The sequence below is a fragment of the Dendrobates tinctorius genome, unplaced genomic scaffold (assembly GCF_039654945.1).
Source record: "Dendrobates tinctorius isolate UK_male_01 unplaced genomic scaffold, ASM3965494v1 ptg000038l, whole genome shotgun sequence".
In the NCBI taxonomy this organism is placed as follows: Eukaryota; Metazoa; Chordata; class Amphibia; order Anura; family Dendrobatidae; genus Dendrobates; species Dendrobates tinctorius.
In genome coordinates this window covers 13965259-13984415 of record NW_027361706.1, presented here as the reverse complement: position 1 = coordinate 13984415, position 19157 = coordinate 13965259, and positions in this window count along the sequence as shown.

Sequence of the window (19157 nt, the reverse complement as noted above, 5' to 3'; positions counted from 1 at the left end):
AAAGTGCTCAGGAACTGCCAGGCATGTAACGATCAGGCCCATCAATGCCAGCGTCCATTTCAGCCGGATGTGCGACCGAGGGCAATATATGCCACCAGCCAAACAGAGGCCCTCAGCTGCCCGTCAAGGGTAGTGCAGCATAGCAGTGTCGGGTACGCTGATGACAGCTGACGGGCTTTGTGCCAGCTATGGAAGAGGACGCCACACCTCGTGGGAGAGGGGGAAGCTAAGACAAAACATTCCTTTTTATCAATATCTTGCAGATTAGGGAACATTATTACGAGAAGGGCCCAGGATTGGGGACATTATACCAGGAAGGGGCCAGGGGGACATTACATCAGGAAGGAGCTAAGAGAGATGACATTATACCAGGAATGGGCCAATATTTATAGTATCTAGAATGCTACAAAGGGACCATGCATCTAACCAACATGCAGGTGGGGGCACAAGTTCAAATTTTGTGCCAAAGCTCAATCGGACTTTAGTTACACCACTGAGGTCTGTCCACACGTCTGGCATTGCAGCTCATCTCTATTCCTCTGTGTGACAATAAAGTGCAAGACTAGCAGACTCGCTATATTATCATGGATATCCTTTATAAATCATCTTCTAGACTGAATATGGATTAAGGAAATTGATGAGAGATATGGCAAAATAAAGAGGTTTAATTACTTGTCTATAAAAGATGAGTTTGCTGTAAGAATTAATATTTGTGTTAGGAAAGTGAACTTCCTTGTCCTACCAATCATGGCGGCATCATATCTTCAGTGTTCTTTCTGGCTTATTGTAAACTACTTAATAATAGATTTAATCGTTAATAGGACAGGGACCCCTCATTATCATATTACAGTATATGACAACGCAGCACATCATGTACAGATGATTTATCATTTTTGGGGAGGGAGCACCAGCACCCATTAAATTGAATGGATGCCACACAATAGTCCTGATGTAATATCTGCCAATCGCCAGGTTTGCAGCACCAGGATCTCTGACATCAGATACAGGTTCCATGACTTTGTGTCCTTGGACCTCCATTCTTCAAAGCCATAGGCACTGTGTGTGCTGCCATATGGTACAAGATATACACTACATGGAGAAAAGTATTAGGACACGTACCCCAATTCCTGAATTTGGGTGCATTACTCAGGCCCATTGTTCTGTAACAATGGGCCTGAGTAATTCACCCAAATATATGTATAACCTCCGGCCCCCACCATGCCTCCTGTCTTTACTAACATGTGGCAGAATGGTTCATGGTACAGAGCTCACTGATACCAGCACAGTTCTGTAATAGGAGCCACTGGTGTAACTAATCCATTCATGAATTTTTTTTCCACTCCTAAATATTACATGACCGCCTCATGAGTGATATTATTGAATAGTATAAGGAACCGCAGCAACTCAGCCACGAAGTGGAGACCACGTAAAGTCACACAGTCACAGAGTGCAGAAAAGTCACCAACGCTCTGCTGACTCCATAACTGCACAGTCAACAATTGCATTGGTGTGGACATCAGCACAAACACTGTGCCCTTGCCAGGAGCTTCATGCAGCCTTACATCACCAAGCTCAATGCCAAGAATCAGATGGAATGGTGTAAAGCTGCCACCACTGGACTCTCAGGAAGTAGAAATTAATTCTGTGGAGTCACAACTAACCATTTCAACACGTTTGTGACATTTCTTCCCTCCTAAATGCTTCAGAATTAGCTGTGAGTGGTATTATAGAAAAGTGGAAATACTTTGGAAACACAGGTACTCAGCTGTGAAACGGCCGACCACATAAAATTACAGAGCGGGGTCATCAAGTGCATACATTTCCCAACATTTTGCTGACTCCGTAACTGCAGAGCTGCAAACCTCCGCCTAAGGTCAAGCACAAATACAGTGTTTCCACGGCCAAAGAGCGGCATCACCAATAAATCTTCTGATGGAGCCGTGTAATGTGTGTGTGATCAATGGAGCAGTGGGAACTTGTGAAATGATGAATCCGCTTCTCTAGCTGGCATCTGACGGACGGCTGAGTAGGCGTTTGGAGAACGCCAGGGGAACATTACCCACCTGCATTGTGTCAGTAGTAAAGATTGGTGGAGGAGAGGACAATGATAAGAGGTTATTAATCATGGGTCATCCTCAACCTCTTCGTTCCATTGAAGGGAAATCTTATTCCTTCAACATATAAGACATTTAGGACAATTCTAACTTTCGACGTTGTGGGAACAGTCTGGGGAATGCCCTTTTCTGTGCTCCATGACTTTTACTAGTGCATAAAGCAAGGTCCATGAAAACATGGTTGGGTGACTTTGGTTTGGAAGAACATGACCTCAACCCCAACCAACACCTTTGGGAAGAGCTAGAATGGAGACTGCGATCTAGCCCCTTCGGATGTACCACTTCATATTACTAGTGTGACTTCCGAGACCAGTTGGCCAGAATCTTGTCTTAGGCAATGTGCAAATAGGACACGTCCACTGTGTAGTTTCCTCCACGGAAATCCACTGGAAAAATTAGATCTTGATACAGAAATTCTTCAGATTTGCCCACAATTGGCGCTGTGCATGGCAATGGTGAAATCCTCACGTGACGCTTAGGAGCATGCAACGTACGAGAGTGGACCCTCTGGGTCGCGGATCTGGAGCCCCTGGGCCGAGCGCGCCAGGTGATGACCGACCCCTGTACAGGGACCGTTAGGGGCAAGACCACAGAGGTCAGAACCATGACAGCCGGTACCAAGAGGGACGGCTCGAAGGACAAGCAAGGCAAAAGGCAGGACAGGGATAATGGACAGCGTCAAGGGTACCAGAGCAGAGGTTATCAGAGGAGGAAGGAACCAGGCATCAATACCCGTAGGGGCAGCAGGAGAAGGGCAGAAGGCGGGAGAGTGCAGACAAGGAACCCCGGGGGGAAATGTATCAAAGGACGGGCAGAGGACCGGAACCCCAGCAAGGGAAGGAGACGGACCAGGGGATACGTACACCAGACAGTAGGCAGGGAGAACACAGAGTGGGATGTATGGACAGGAGGAGACCGAGGCAGACAGGGAGGACAGCGAGAGAACAGAAGCAAGGAAGGACAACAGATAAGAGCGCTATAGAGGAACTATACAGGCGAGAACAGTGCGGCGGTGCCACACAATCACCAGGCGTCTTCCCCATAGGGAGGACGCCTGAAATACCTTACTGCCAGGAAGTGCGTCCCAAGCACTGCCCTTCAGTGACACCCACCGCCAGATGAAGATAGCGGCCGGGCGCGCGCCCGCCCGCAGCAGAACGGAAGACAGGGCGGGAGAGCGCGCGGATGGAGGAGCGCAGGTGAGGAGAGGCTGCGGCGGGTGCCGCTGCTGATGGGGCATCGGCGGGCACGGCCGCCGATGTCACACCGCAGAGTTGGTCAATCACATATTCTCTCCATAGTGTGTGCATGTGATTGTGTAAAGTCTCACCGTGCTGCCTCAGTAATATGCAGCAGACCATACAAGTTGTGATCACATACCCTTACAATAATCGTGCACTGTGTACAGACATCTACGGACACTCACCCGTCTACCTCGTCTTTACTCATGGAAGCAAAGGTAAAACACTCGGTTATGCCATTGACAGCCAGCAAGAGCACGTAGAGACAGTAGAAGCGCAAGAGCACAGGAGCTGGAATACACAGATCTAGAGATATTTGTATATTCACAGAATTCATCTACATTCAACTTGTGATCATTATTCCTACTGGAGACTCGAAAAATCAAAGTGACCACAAAGAAAGCAGAGAAGTGGTGTAATGGCTGAACTGCAAGAGGAGAGAGAGAAGTCAATGACTGCTGCATGTCATTTATTTCTTCACAGAGGGGTTGTCCACTTCTTCTAGGGTCATGACCAATCATTAGTATAGGTAGTATATATCAGATCGGTGGGGATGCAGCAATCGGCACAAACGCCGATCAGCTGTTCCCTATGTGATCAGTTGAATAGCTGCACAACACAGCTACACCAACCATATTGTGGCCTCGGCAGCCTCCTCTAGTCGAGTGAATAGGGGTTTATGTGCAGTACACCGCTACGGACACCATACAGTTGACGTGGTGCTCTTCCCTTTACCGACACCGATTACAGCTGCTCGGCAGGGGTGTCAGGTGTCGTAACCTCACCAATCTGATATGGATGCCCAATCCTAAGGGTAGGTCATCAACATAAAAGTAGTGGACAACCCCATGAAAGAGGAGATGTCAGTAAGAAAGAGTAAAAAAATTTACATGGTAAATATTTCTCTAGTCACATCTAAAGCAGCAGTCCAATATTTGCTAGTCACTCTTGGAAACAGAAGGTTGATCTTTATCCCATGAGAACCGGTAACTTGACGTCGGCTGTAATGACCCAACACTCCGACTCCTGACTGAACACAAGATCATACTATCTTCTGATCGGTCTCAGTTCTGTCCTTTAAATGCAGCTCTGGTTGTGAAAAGAGAAAAATATGGTGCAAAGTTATTTGTTGGAGAGGTGATTTGTGTCACTGACACTTACTAACATATATATCAGATTTATCTCCGGCTTGTGAGTGCAGCCTCAATGACCTTCTGCTCTCAAAATTACCACTGATGCAGAAGTACGAGACCTGACTTGTCAATCAACCGCCTCCTATCGAAAATCAGCTTTCCTTTGTGCAGGTTTTTTTTCTTTTCAATTGGAGGAGACTTATGTGCAGCTTTAATCAAATTGGCAGTCACTATTTTGAGAACAAGTCTGGTTCCTTCAGAGCTGAAATCGGACGATTTGCATTCCTCAGAAGGCTGGTCTTTACAGCAAACCCTATCCAGATACACGAAAAGGGAAAATGGTCGTCGCTGCTGCACTAAAGTTGTTAGGAGTTTCTCCGTCCATAATAGTGTTTACGGATACCATTAACAACCCGCAGAATTTAGAAATCAGCACTCAAGCCCATAGACTTTGTAGGGGTTAACCCCTCAGTCGCACACAGTGTGACGAAGTCACTGGTAAGGTGATAGAAGGGAGATATGTGTCACTGCGCTTAAAGGCGTCAGTGATATGAAACCAGAGTATTTTCCTCCAGCACACTACATGTTGTGAGGGTTAAAGTTGCATAAAGGGCTGGTTTCATGTGGACCTTCATAGAGCGGGTGGAAGATGGTCCACTTTATCTCCACTGGCACAGCTGCCAGGACCCGTGTGAGGTCATGATCATGTGATCAGTCACATGATGGGGAAAAGTCACATGGTCTATGGAGGAGGCTGGGTTCAGCTAGGCTGCAGAGAGGAGTCTCCAGAGGCTTTGTGGCTTGTCAAGCACAGACCGAACCTGTGTAGCTCCAGAGCGTGGTGCCACCCGCAAAAATACGGACTGTGTTGCAGTATTTTGTTTTCCTTGTGGTTTTTCCTGTTTTAGCCAGAAAGGCTGAGTTTATTCTCCCACGTGTTAGTTTATGCTGCCTTAAAATAATCCAACAAGGATTTAAAGGGACAGTGTTCCCATTTTCTACCTCCGTATACCGCCACAAAAGTTTTATGACACATGACCACTCGCCATCCTTACCAGAGCCACCACTAAGCAGGGATCCACCATAAATATCCAATGTCAGCTGTGAGTAGGCATATCCAAAGGTAATGATAACCAGACCAATCAACGTCACCAGCTTCAGGAGAGACTCAATACTTCAGATGCGGCAGCCATCTCCTCCTTTTGCCATGATAGAAGAGGATAAATGGATGTTTTACCAGCACAAGGCGACTTTTCAGCATTATTTTAGACAATTTCACTTACCTTCCATTGATTTTTGACAGTTTTTCCTCTTTCTAACACCTTAGAGAAATAAATATAGAAGCTTTCCTCTATAGGTAAGAAGACGAACCGCGCCACCAGAGATCCCGAGTTATTCACTATGTCGTACACGCCTGGGAAAAGATAAAAGTCACAAGATATCAATGCATCTTAGACATAAAAAAGCTAGACAAGACTGCAGCTTGTCAAAATATACGTTAGTAAGCCAAAATGCTTTTAGGGAAGCGTCTTGTGGACTGATGAGACCAAGTGTGAAACACTGACAGGTATTAAATGTGAGGGTCGCTATGTGTCTCCCATTATGCACATAGAAGAGTATTAAACCCACTGGAGAGCTTTGCAGTCACAGGTGTAGCTGTGGCTGCAGTGCAAAATAAAAGTAAGTGTGGACCTGGTCAAGTTATTTGACCAAGGCAATGCTTCGGAAAACCTGTTAAGGGCTTTTATTTTTGGAGCGAACTACAGGATGGTAGTGGGGCAGTTCGCTCCCTAAAGGCCAGATTTTACAAGTGGCCCATGGCCATAGATTCCATTTAAAAACCCTGTAACAAACTGTTGGGTATGTCAGGTTTTTTGCAAGCGGCAGAGCAGGTGGCTCTGCAACAGCCGGCTTGTGTGAGGTAACACAGAGCCAAGAGCAGCGGACACCTGGCACCCCACAGCATGATATGGTGGTGCAGTCACCCTCGGCAACCGGTCTTGGATACGGACTGTTTTGACGCCCCGGCTGTGATCCGGATAATCTATCCTAAGGATAGGTCATCAATGGAAAAAGTAGTGGACAACCTCTTAAAAGATAGTCAGCGGTGATCGTTTAATAGCCTCTTTATACAGGCCGACCACGATTGCCTAAATGCGTCTCAGAAAGACTGGCAAAGCTATTATTTCTCACTACAATATATATATATATATATATATATATATCTCCATTCGAAAAAGATGTGCAATACACAGAAAACAGTGGTGTAAGAAAGTTTGCGACTTACCCTGATCTCCAAATGACAGGACACTGAGAAAAGTCATCACATAGTGCTCACCTAAAAAAACAAAACAAATATTATAATATATTAAAATCTAACAGCTATAGGTTAAACCTTAGGATTGTTTCTCTTTTTTTAAAGTTCTTAGATACTGAAAACGTGAAGAAGTCCATACAACGTTAGAGAATGGCTAACAGCGTCATCTTTGCTTTTCTTCCTCCTAATAAAACCTCACAGAATGATAAACAGGAAAAAAATTCTCGTCAACTCATAATTTACTAATGTGATGGCTACAAACTAACCTTCTGTAAGAATTTGTTTCAGAAACGACTGCTTGAAGAAGCTCCAGGCTAGCCAAGCCTGCTTCCAATCCAAAAAGTCCTGTTAGAGATACAATCAGAAAATCAGCTCCGGTTACTGCACGCGGCCATGTTATTCTGCCTTATCCAGGCTTCCTGCAGTACAGCAGAGCTGAGAATTGCCATTACACCCCTTATCTTCCAATAATAATGAAAAGGCACTGCTGATCATGCACCATTCTACACAGCACAGTGAAAACGTGTTACCGCTTGCAGGCTCCTCTGACAATATTAGCGCATAAAGGTAAAATTGAGCTATAAAGCCATGTTGAAACAATGTGATGAATTCCATATGCATTTTCTTAATGGAACTAAAAGGTAAAAAAACAGTGCTCTTGAAAAAACACAGCACAACAAAAAAAGCATCGTAAACACATTGTGCTTTATTGCTTTTGTGGCTAATTTTCTTCCTCCATCATTTCCTATAGGCCTTATGATTATAAATCGACATCCAAGTGCTGGTCACAGAAGGTGGGACTCCGGAAACCAAGCCGAGCATGGAAGTGAGAGGCCATTTCCAAAAATCCTCATAGACATTATTGGGAGTTACGGAAAATGAATAGCACAGCAAACTACTGAAAGGGGGTAATATTAGTTAAGGCTCAATGCAAACAAAAAGTTAAAGGGGCATTCTGTTGAAAACAGGTTATTACTTATTTGAAAAATAGCGGGTAACTTGATCAGCAGGAGTCTGACCACTGGGATCGACACCAATCAGCAGAAAGGGGCACTTTTATCTCCATTATAATGGGGCAGCAGTGTGTGGCTTGACGGCTCCAATCTTTCCCAATGAGGCTGCCGAGCTTTACATCTGACCTGCTGCTCCATTTTGGAATGAGGATACAAGTTCCCCGTTCTGTTGATCGGTGCATTCGGACTAAAACACCAGCATGTGAATGAGGTCCAAGGCCGGGTTCAGACATCTCATGTAATTTTTGGGCCACTTACACCAGCAATTTTGGCCACGATTGGCTTCACGTGCAGCTCCGTGTACCCATCAACATGGAGGATGAATGCAGCAGCTGCCCGTTATTACATAAAATAACCAGAATAAAGCTTGAAGAGATATTTCCCAACATACAGGCTACCAACAGTCCATGTACAGTCCTTGTGTGGTCCTTAGCGCACCTGAACCAAAAATACGCCTGTCCAAAGGAGACCTAAGCAGCAATTAAGTGACTGACTGTCCATACAACAGCTGCCATGGACGAGTTTCCACATTCAGATTTTCTTGACGCAGTTTCTGAAGCCAAAGCCAGGAGATGATGATAAATAGATGAGATGTAAAATGAAAATTGAGATGGTCCTATTTTTTAATCCAGTTTTGGTTTCAAAATTGCATCTCGAAACCCTAAAGTGTGAACATTGCGGACGGCTAAATTCTAAAACCAACAAGACAGCCTTCCCCGCCCCCCCCCCCCCCAGTAAATGAATCTGGTCATTTAAAGAAATTAAAATGAATAATTATGGAAATGACAACTAAAGGATGCGCCAAGCACCATATTACCTGAGATACGGAGCGTCGAGGTAAAAATTCCATCATGCTGTGAAGAGGAAAAGATTTCTTCTCTGCCTCCCGAGAACCAAGAAACTTTGTGAAGTAGACGATGTAACATAGAGAGAGCAGACTGGTGTACAAGACCTAGGAGAGACAAACGCAAGTTACAAGGCCAGGTCTCTATAATGTGGGCTCAGTAATGGCTCCCCTGGAAGAAATCAGCCAAGTACGGAACCACTGGATGGGTTAACACTGAACGCCTATTGCCAATCAGCTTTATATACACCGATCTGCTGTTTGATAGCCTCTTTATACAAGCAACTGTGCTTCCAAAGGATTGTTTTGTGAGAACGGACCGTCTTTGTATTCGGCAGCACATGTCCTGATGATGGGCTGCCGAGAAAGATGGATTTTAAGAGCAGTTTAATAATCATTTCTGAAAAAGATGCGGCACTAACCCAGATTTGCAGTGCAGTGTTTCTTTATTCAACCATTAACGATCACACAATAAAGGACGGGCAGATAACATGAGGCATGCGGGGAAAAAAGACGGACGACAGCCGTTTCGCGTACACAGACGCTTCAACGGGTTGTTGAAGCGTCTGTGCACGCAAAACGGCTGTCGTCCGTCTTTTTTCCCAGCATGCCTCATGTTATCTGCCCGTCCTTTATTTATTGTGTGACCTTTAATGGTTGAATAAAGAAACACTGCACTGCAAATCTGGGTGAGTGCTGCATCTTTTTCCTTCTTTTACAAATTTAGCATGTTTTTTCTGATGCTGGGCACCGTTATTCTCAACAGTGTTTTACACACTGTGTGCCTGTGATTGATCCTCGACTCGTTGCTGGTGGATTAGAGCCTTGGTGCCGTTCGTCTGGGCTTTCTTTGAATTGAATTTAATAATCATTTCACCAGACGAACGACCATTTTGTTCATTTGTCAGAATGCTGTAGATAAGCCCCGAAAGGCAGTGGCCGCATCTTATAGCAGCAAAACGAGGTGATAGGTTCCCTTTAAATGTCATAAATGGTCATAAATGTTTGATGTGTTGGGCTGTTGACTGGGATCCCATTGCCACACTCCAAGTAAAGTATTCGCATATTATAGTCTACAGGAAATGCAGCCAAGACCCCACTAAGCACACATCACATCCATAAAACATGGTTTTAGAGGGAGCATCAGAGACAAGGGAGACAGTCAAACTGCATGGAAACAAAGTTCAGGCATCCAGTAAGCGACCACGGTAAGCGCATGAGCCCACTGTAAAGGTAGCATCAATCTGAGCCGTAGATCTACATTCCCATGTTTCCTTCCACTATGTCTCCTCCATCTTCAAGAATCCTCTACTGGATTCTGATGTGATACATTGTGCAGAGCATAGCACAGTACGTATGCAAATAAGGGGGTTCCGGTCCACTATTGTGACCATCATGACTTATGGATATGGGACGGACCCCCACTCCATCTTAAAACCACCATAACTACAGTAAACCTAGGCACTAGAATAAATACACAACACATTATTTTGGTTGTCAAAATGGCCACAGCTTTATTTAAATCACAGGATTAAAACAATCACAGTAGGAGTCAGCTGAAGTGCTAGTACATTGGGATTCACAAGTAATGTGATATCCCCAGCTGTCTGACATACAGAACCAGGACAGACAGCCATAAAGGGGCAGCACACACTGGCTTGCCATTCAAGCAGAGCCAGTAAACTTTCAGGGCACCAATGACCCTATAATCCTCACTCCTGTGCTTAACCACTGTGCCCGCCCCTGATTGACGTTACCATTACAACGTCCATGAGGCTGGCCACCAAAGCCGAGCCTGTTCACCACCATGAGGTTTTACATCCTCTATTAGTTAAAATGAGTCCACCTTAACTTGCCTGCAACTTCCACCTGACTCCTAAACCGCCACCAGAGAGGCCATTTGACACCTTAAATGGACTTGACCCCATCAACCATGCTTAACAAAGCCATCAACCATTTCTACATGCTATGCAAAGTCTGTGCACACAAGTAATAAAATTAAAATTCCAGAGCTCCGACAGATTAATTTTATCCATGCCATGCTACCAAGTTATGATCGATAATACGGTAACTACAGAAAAATAACAGTTGCTAAACATCCTGCAATGAGGATCCCATAATGGGGAATGTGGAATGTAAACCATAATTAACCCCTTCACCCCCAAGGGTGGTTTGCATGTTCATGACCGGGCCAATTTTTACAATTCTGACCACTGTCCCTTTATGAGGTCATAACTCTGGAACGCTTCCATGGATCCCGGTGATTCTGACATTGTTTTCTCGTGACATATTGTACTTCATGACAGTGGTAAAATTTCATTCAAATAACTTGCGGTTATTTGTGAAAAAAACGGAAATTTGGCGAAAATTTTGAACATTTCGCAATTTTCCAACTTTGAATTTTTATGCCCTTAAATCACAGAGATACGGCACACAAAAAACTTGATAAGTAACATTTCCCACATGTTTACTTTACATCAGCATAATTTTGGAACCAAAATTTTTTTTGTTAGGAAGTTATAAGGGTTAAAAATTGACCAGCGATTTCTCATTTTGGCAACACCATTTTATTTTTATGGACCACATCACATTTGAAGCCACTTTGAAGGGTCTATATGATCGAAAATACCCAAAAGTGACACCATTCTAAAAACTGCACCCCTTAAGGTGCTCAAAACCACATTCAAGAAGTTTATTAACCCTTTAGGTGTGTCACAGGAATTTTTTGAATATTTAAAAAAAAAAAAATGAATATCTAACTTTTTTTCACAAAAAAAATATTTCAGGTTCAATTTTTTTTATTTTACCAAGGGTAACAGGACAAATTGGACTGCAAAAGTTATTGTGCAATTTGTCCTGAGTACGCTGATACCTAATCTGTTGGGGGGAACCACTATTTCGGCGCATGGCAGAGCTCAGAAGGGAAGGAGCACCGTTTGACTTTTTCAATGCAAAATTGGCTGGAATTCAGATCGGACGCCATGTCACGTTTGGAGAGCCCCTGATGTACCTAAACAGTGGAAACCCCCCACAAGTGACCCCATTTTGGAAACTAGACCCCCCAAGGAACTTATCTAGATATGTGGTGAGAACTTGGAAAACACAAGGGCTTCACAGAAGTTTATAACGTACAGCGGTACAATTAAAAAATCATATTTTTTCCACAAAAATGATCTTTTCACCCTCAATTCTTATTTTTCCAAGGGTAACAGGACCCTGAAAGTTATTGTGCAATTTGTCCTGAGTATGCTGATACCCCACATGTGGGGGTAAACCACTATTTGGGTGCATGGCAGAGCTCGGAAGGGAAGCAGCACCATTTGACGTTTTTGGCTGGAAATGAGATCTGACACCATGTCGCGTTTGGAAAGCCCCTGATGTACCAAAACAGTGGAAACCTCCCACAAATGACACCATTTTGGAAACTAGACCCCCCAAGGAACTTATCTAGATGTGTGGTGAGAACTTTGAACCCCCAAGGGCTTCATAGAAGTTTATAACATACAGCCGTACAATTAAAAAATCATTTTTTCCACAAAAATGATCTTTTCACCCTCAATTCTTATTTTTCCAAGGGTAACAGGACCCTAAAAGGTATTATGCAATTTGTCCTGAGTACGCTGATACCCCACATGTGGGGGTAAACCACTATTTCGGCGCATGGCAGAGCTCGGAAGGGAAGCATCGCCATTTGACGTTTTTGGCTGGAATTGAGATCTGACACCATGTCGCGTTTGGAAAGCCCCTGATGTACCAAAACAGTGGAAACCCCCCACAAATGACACCATTTTGGAAACTAGACCCCCAAGGAACTTATCTAGCTGTGTGGTGAGCACTTTGACCCCTCCAGTGCTTCACAGAAGTTTATAACGCCCGGGCGTGAAAATAAAAAATTCGTATTTTTTCCACAAACATGATCTTTTAGTCACCAATTTTTTTATTTTCCCAAGGGTAACAGGAGAAATTGAACCCCAAAAGTTGTTGTCCAATTTGTCGTGAGTACACTGACACCCAATTTGTGGGAGAAAACTACTGTATGGGCACACGTCGGGGTTCGGAAGGGAAGTAGTGACGTTTTGGAATGCAGACTTTGATGGAATGGTCTGCGGGTGTCATGTTGCCTTTGGAGAGCCCCTAATGTACCTAAACAGTGGAAACCCACCACAAATGACCCCATTTTGGAAACTAGACCCCCTAAGGAACTTATCTAGATGTGTGGTTAGCACTTTGAACCCCCAAGGGCTTCACAGAAGTTTATAATGCCCTGGCATGAAAATAAAAAAATCGTATTTTTTCCACAAACATGATCAAGTAGTCCCCAATTTTTTTATTTTCCCAAGGGTAACAGGAGAAATTGGACCCCAAAAGTTGTTGTCCAATTTGTCCTGAGTACGCTGACACCCCATTTGTTGGAGAAAACTACTGTATGGGCACACGTCGGGGCTCGGAAGACAAGTAGTGACGTTTTGGAATGCAGACTTTGATGGAATGGTCTGCGGGTGTCATGTGCGTTTGGAGAGCCCCTGATCTACCTAAACTATTGAAACTCACCACAAGTGACCCCATTTTGGATACTAGACCCCCCACGGAACTTATCTAGATGTGTCGTGAGCACTTTGAACCCCCAAGTGCTTCACAGAAGTTTATAATGCCCGGGCATGAAAATAAAAAAATCATATTTTTTCCACAAACATGATCAATTAGTCCCCAATTTTTTTATTTTCCCAAGGGTAACAGGAGAAACTGGACCCCAAAAGTTGTTGTCCAATTTGTCGTGAGTACACTGACACCCAATTTGTGGGAGAAAACTACTGTATGGGCACATGTCGGGGTTCGGAAGGGAAGTAGTGACGTTTTGGAATGCAGACTTTGATGGAATGGTCTGCGGGTGTCATGTTGCCTTTGGAGAGCCCCTAATGTACCTAAACAGTGGAAACCCCCCAGAAATGAACCCATTTTGGAAACTAGACCCCCTAAGGAACTTATCTAGATGTGTGGTTAGCACTTTGAACCCCCAAGGGCTTCACAGAAGTTTATAATGCCCGGCCATGAAAATAAAAATATCGTATTTTTTCCACAAACATGATCAATTAGTCCCCAAATTTTTTATTTTCCCAAGGGTAACAGGAGAAATTGAACCCCAAAAGTTGTTGTCCAATTTGTCCTGAGTACGCTGACACCCCATTTGTTGGAGAAAACTACTGTATGGGCACACGTCGGGACTCGGAATGGAAGTAGTGACGTTTTGGAATGCAGACTTTGATGGAATGGTCTGCGGGTGTCATGTGCGTTTGGAGAGCCCCTAATCTACCTAAACTATTGAATCTCCCCACAAGTGACCCCATTTTGGACACTAGACCCCCCACAGAACTTATCTAGATGTGTGGTGAGCACTTTGAACCCCCAAGTGCTTCACAGAAGTTTATAACGCCCGGGCGTGAAAATAAAAAAAATCATTTTTTTCCACAAAAATGATATTTTTGCCCCCAATTTTTTATTTTCCTAACGGTAACAGGAGAAATTGGACCCCAAAAGTTGTTTTGCAATTTGTCCTGAGTAGGCTGATACCCTACATGTGGGGGTAAAACACTGTTTGGGCGCATGGCAGAGCTTGGAAGGGAAGGAGCACCATTTGACTTTTTCAACTCAGAATTGGCTGGAATTGAGATCAGACGCCATGTTGCATTTGGAGAGCACCTAATGTGCCCAAACAGTGGAAACCCCCAATTCTAACTTCAACCCTAATGCCAACACACCCCTAACCCTAATCTCAGCCCTAACCCTAACCCTAACCCTAATGGGAAATTGGAAATAAATACATTTTCTTTTAATTTTATTATTTTTCCCTTACTAAGGGGGTGATAACGGGGGGTTTGATTTACTATTTATGGCGGTATTTATTTTTGGTGGCTGTCGCACGCTAAAAGACGCTTTTTATTGTAAAAATAGTTTTTGCATCACCACATATTGAGAGCTATAACTTTTCCGCATTTTGACTCACTGAGTCATATGAGGTCTTATTTTTTGCGGGACGAGTTGATGTTTTTATTGGTACCATTTTCGGGCACGTGACATTTTTGATCGCTTTTTATTCCGATTTTTGGAACGCAGAATGAACAAAAACCATTTAGAAGGATCAACTTTATTCTCATTTGCACAAGGAAAGACTAGAAGCAATGGGATGAAACTGAATGGGAGGAGACACAGATTAGATATTAGAAAAAACTTTTTGACAGTTAGAGTGATCAATGAGTGGAACAAGCTGCCACGAGAAGTGGTGAGTTCTCCTTCAATGGAAGCCTTCAAACAGAGGCTGGACAGACATCTGACTGGGATGATTTAGCGAATCCTGCTTTGAGCAGGGGGTTGGACCAGATGGCCCAGGAGGTCCCTTCCAACTCTACGATTCTATGATTCTATGATTCTATGTTTCATGAATATCTTTTGGGGGATGCGTTTACACCGTCCCGTGTGCGGTAAAATTGATAAAGTGGTTTTATTCTTCGGGTCAGTACGGTTACAGCAATACCTCATTTAGGTTGTTTTTTATGTTTTGGCGCTTTTATGCAATGAAAACTATTTTATATAAAAAATAATTATTTTTGTATCGCTTTATTCTGCAAGCTATAACTTTTTTATTTTTCACAGACGATGCTGTATGGTGGCTCGTTTTTTGCGGGACAAGATGACGTTTTCAGCGGTACCAAGGATATTTATATGCGTCTTTTTGATCGCGCGTTATTGCACTTTTTGTTTTGCGATATGATAATAAATCATTATTTTTTGCTTCGTTTTTTATTTTTATTTTTTAAGGGGTTAACTAATGGGATAGTTTTATAGGGCAGGTCGTTACGGACGCGGTGATACTTAATATGTGTACTTTTATTGTTTTTTTTTATTTCCAAAAAATTGATTTATTGGGGATATATTTTTTTTTTCTAATTTATTTGGCGATTTTTTTAAATCATTTTAACACTTTTTTGTTTTTTTTTTAACTTTATTACATAGTCCCAGGTGGGACATCACTGTCCTGTGACAGATCGCTGATCTGTCACATCACAGATCACTGTGACAGATCAGCAATCTGTCACAGGCACTACTGCAGACTTCCTCATGCCTGCGCTTTGCAGACACTGAGGAAGACAGCTCCCTACAGGCCCCCGAAGGCCCCCGTCGCCATCTTGGATTCGGGGGCCTGTAGGGAAAGAGACCTCCGCAGCAGCGCTGCACATTGCGCTGCCGTAGGGGGGCTCAGGGAAGCACGGAGGGAGCTCCCTCCCTGCCGATACTTCCCTTTAACCCCCGGTACACCGCGATCATGTTTGATCGCGGTGTGCAAGGGGTTAACGTGTCGGGGGCAGTCCGTGACTGCCCCTGACACATAGTGCCGGGTGTCAGCTGTGATAATCAGCTGACACCCGGTCGCGATCAGCGGCGCTCACCACGTGGGCGCCGCTGATCACAGTAGACGTACTATCCCGTCCATGGGCATAGGGGCCCGGGTCCCATGGACGGGATAGTACGTCTGATGTCAGGAAGGGGTTAAGGTCGTAGCCACAATCTGAATACCTGTATAATGACATCTGTCATGCCTCAAAAAACTAATATACAGCACGTATTGTAGCCAGCTCTAATAATTCACCAAATCACAGATTTTAGTTCTAGAAACCACCATTATTTACAGTAGCTGTGCAGTAAAATTTCTTAAACCCACTTACTATCACTACCCGAAAAGTCATGAACATATCAATAGAAAGATATTATAAATAGGGAGTAATTAAAAACTATACACAATATTACAACATTATAACCGACCATAAAATAACGTTCAGAATATCTGGAAGTAGTAATTTAAATAAACCTAAAGCAGAAAAAGTCTACAAAGGCATTATTAATAAAACTGCCACGCCATTGTTAATTGTTTTTTATGCGCTTGATGACATTTACTGTTGACCTCTCCAACTGGGTAAAAGGCATTGGGAATAGGCATATTGCCCTTTGTGTTAACGCACTTGATTACTTTACCCTTAGCCGCTCCCACTGGCTCAAGGGCACCGAAAGTAGGCATACTGCCCTTTGTGTTAATACACTTGATTATACCCTTAGCTGCTCCCACCAGTTCAAGGGCATCGGGAATAGGCATATTGCCCTTCATGTTAATGCACTTGATTACTTTACCCTTAGTCACTCCCACTGACTGAAGGGCACACAGATTAGGTACATTGCTCTTCAGTTTCATGCACTAGATCAGGGTTCCCCAACTCCTGTCCTCAAGGCCCACCAACAGATCATGTTTTCAGGATTTCCTTCGTATTGCACAGGTGAAGCAATTATCACCTGAGCAACACTAAGGAAATCCTGAAAACATGACCTGTTGGTGGGCCTTGAGGACTGGAGTTGGGGAACCCTGCACTAGATAACTGCATTGTCCAGACGACAACCTTGTTCTCTCTCCCCTCCAGCCGCTGTTCCTGGCTCAGAGGAGCCAATTTCTTCTGTAGGCATGCAAAATATGATTGCCATGACCCCAGGGACTTTACCCTAACAGGGTCCTATCTATAATAATAAATGCCCTAAGCAGCTTCCGGTTGTAACAACTTCCGTCCAGTTGTAACCGGTGACGTCACCACACACACGCACATGTTAACCCTCAACACACCACACCGCCTCAACACACACTCCTCTCACCTTTCACCTCCACTCACGTCCACTCACTCTTTCACTCCACATACGTTCCTTTCTCTCACTCCGTTTCTCATACTCACACCGTCATCGTCGCTGCCCCGACATCTTCCTCCGCCGCGATCCTGGATCCAGACGTTCTCCAGGCCGCCGACATGTTCTTGCGGCGACGCCATCTTGGATTTCGTGAAATCCCGCGATATTCAAGATGGCGTCGCCGCAAGAACATGTCGCTGGCGTGGACGACTCGGGATCCAAAAAGATGGCGTCGGCGAAATCTCGCGAGATTACGCCGACGCCATCTTTTTGGATCCCGAGTCGTCCACGCCAGCGACATGTTCTTGCGGCGATGCCATCTTGAATATCGCGGGATTTCACGAAATCCAAGATGGCGTCGCCGCAAGAACATGTCGGCGGCCTAGAGAACGTCTGGATCCAGGATCGCGGCGGCGGAGGAAGATGTCGGGGCAGCGACGATGACGGTGTGAGTATGAGAGATGGAGTGAGAGAGAAAGGGTCGTATGTGGAGTGAAAAAGTGAGTGGATGTGAGTGGAGATGGTGAAAGGTGAGAGGAGTGTGTGTTGAGGCGGTGTGGTGTGTTGAGGGTTAACATGGCAAGAGGTGTTAACGACGTCGGCGAAATCTCGCGAGATTTCGCCGACACCATCTTGCATTCCTGAAATTGCGTCATTTACCTCACGCCGACTTGCTGTGCGGACGCTTGGCATTGCCTGTACCACCATAACTACTGCTGCCTTGGTCCTCTGCCTGTTTACTGCCGGTGTCTAATTACTGGGCCAATTTGCCTGTACTGCCATAACTATTGCTGCCTTGCTCCTCTGCCGGTGTCTAATTACAGGGCTAATTTGCCTCTACCGCCATAACTACTGCTGCCTTGCTCCTCTGCCGGTGTCTAATTACAGGACCAATTTGCCTCTACCGCCATAACTACTGCTGCATTGCTCCTCTCCCGGTGTCTAATTACAGGGCCAATTTGCCTATACCGCCATAACTACTGCCTTTGTCCTCTGCCGGTGTCTAATTACAGGGCCAATTTGCCTATACTGCCATAACTACTGCTGCCTTTGTCCTCTGCCAGTGTCTAATTACAGGGCCAATTTGCCTCTACCGCCATAACTACTGCTGCTTTGGTCCTCTGCCTGTTTACTGCCGGTGTCTAATTACAAGGCCAATTTGCCTCTACCGCCATAACTACTGCTGCCTTGCTCCTCTGCCGGTGTCTAATTACAGGGCTAATTTGCCTCTACCGCCATAACTACTGCTGCCTTGCTCCTCTGCCGGTGTCTAACTACAGGACCAATTTGCCTCTACCGCCATAACTACTGCTGCATTGCTCCTCTGCCGGTGTCTATTTACAGGGCCAATTTGCCTATACCGCCATAACTACTGCCTTGGTCCTCTGCCTGTGTCTAATTACAGGGCCAATTTGCCTATACCGCCATAACTACTGCTGCCTTGCTCCTCTGCCGGTGTCTAATTACAGGGCCAATTTGCCTCTACCGCCATAACTACTGCTGCCTTGCTCCTCTGCCGGTGTCTAATTACAGGGCCAATTTGCCTATACCGCCATAACTACTGCTGCCTTTGTCCTCTGCCAGTGTCTAATTACAGGGCCAATTTGCCTCTACCGCCATAACTACTGCTGCCTTGCTCCTCTGCCGGTGTCTAATTACAGGGCTAATTTGCCTCTACCGCCATAACTACTGCTGCCTTGCTCCTCTGCCGGTGTCCAATTACAGGACCAATTTGCCTCTACCGCCATAACTACTGCTGCATTGCTCCTCTCCCGGT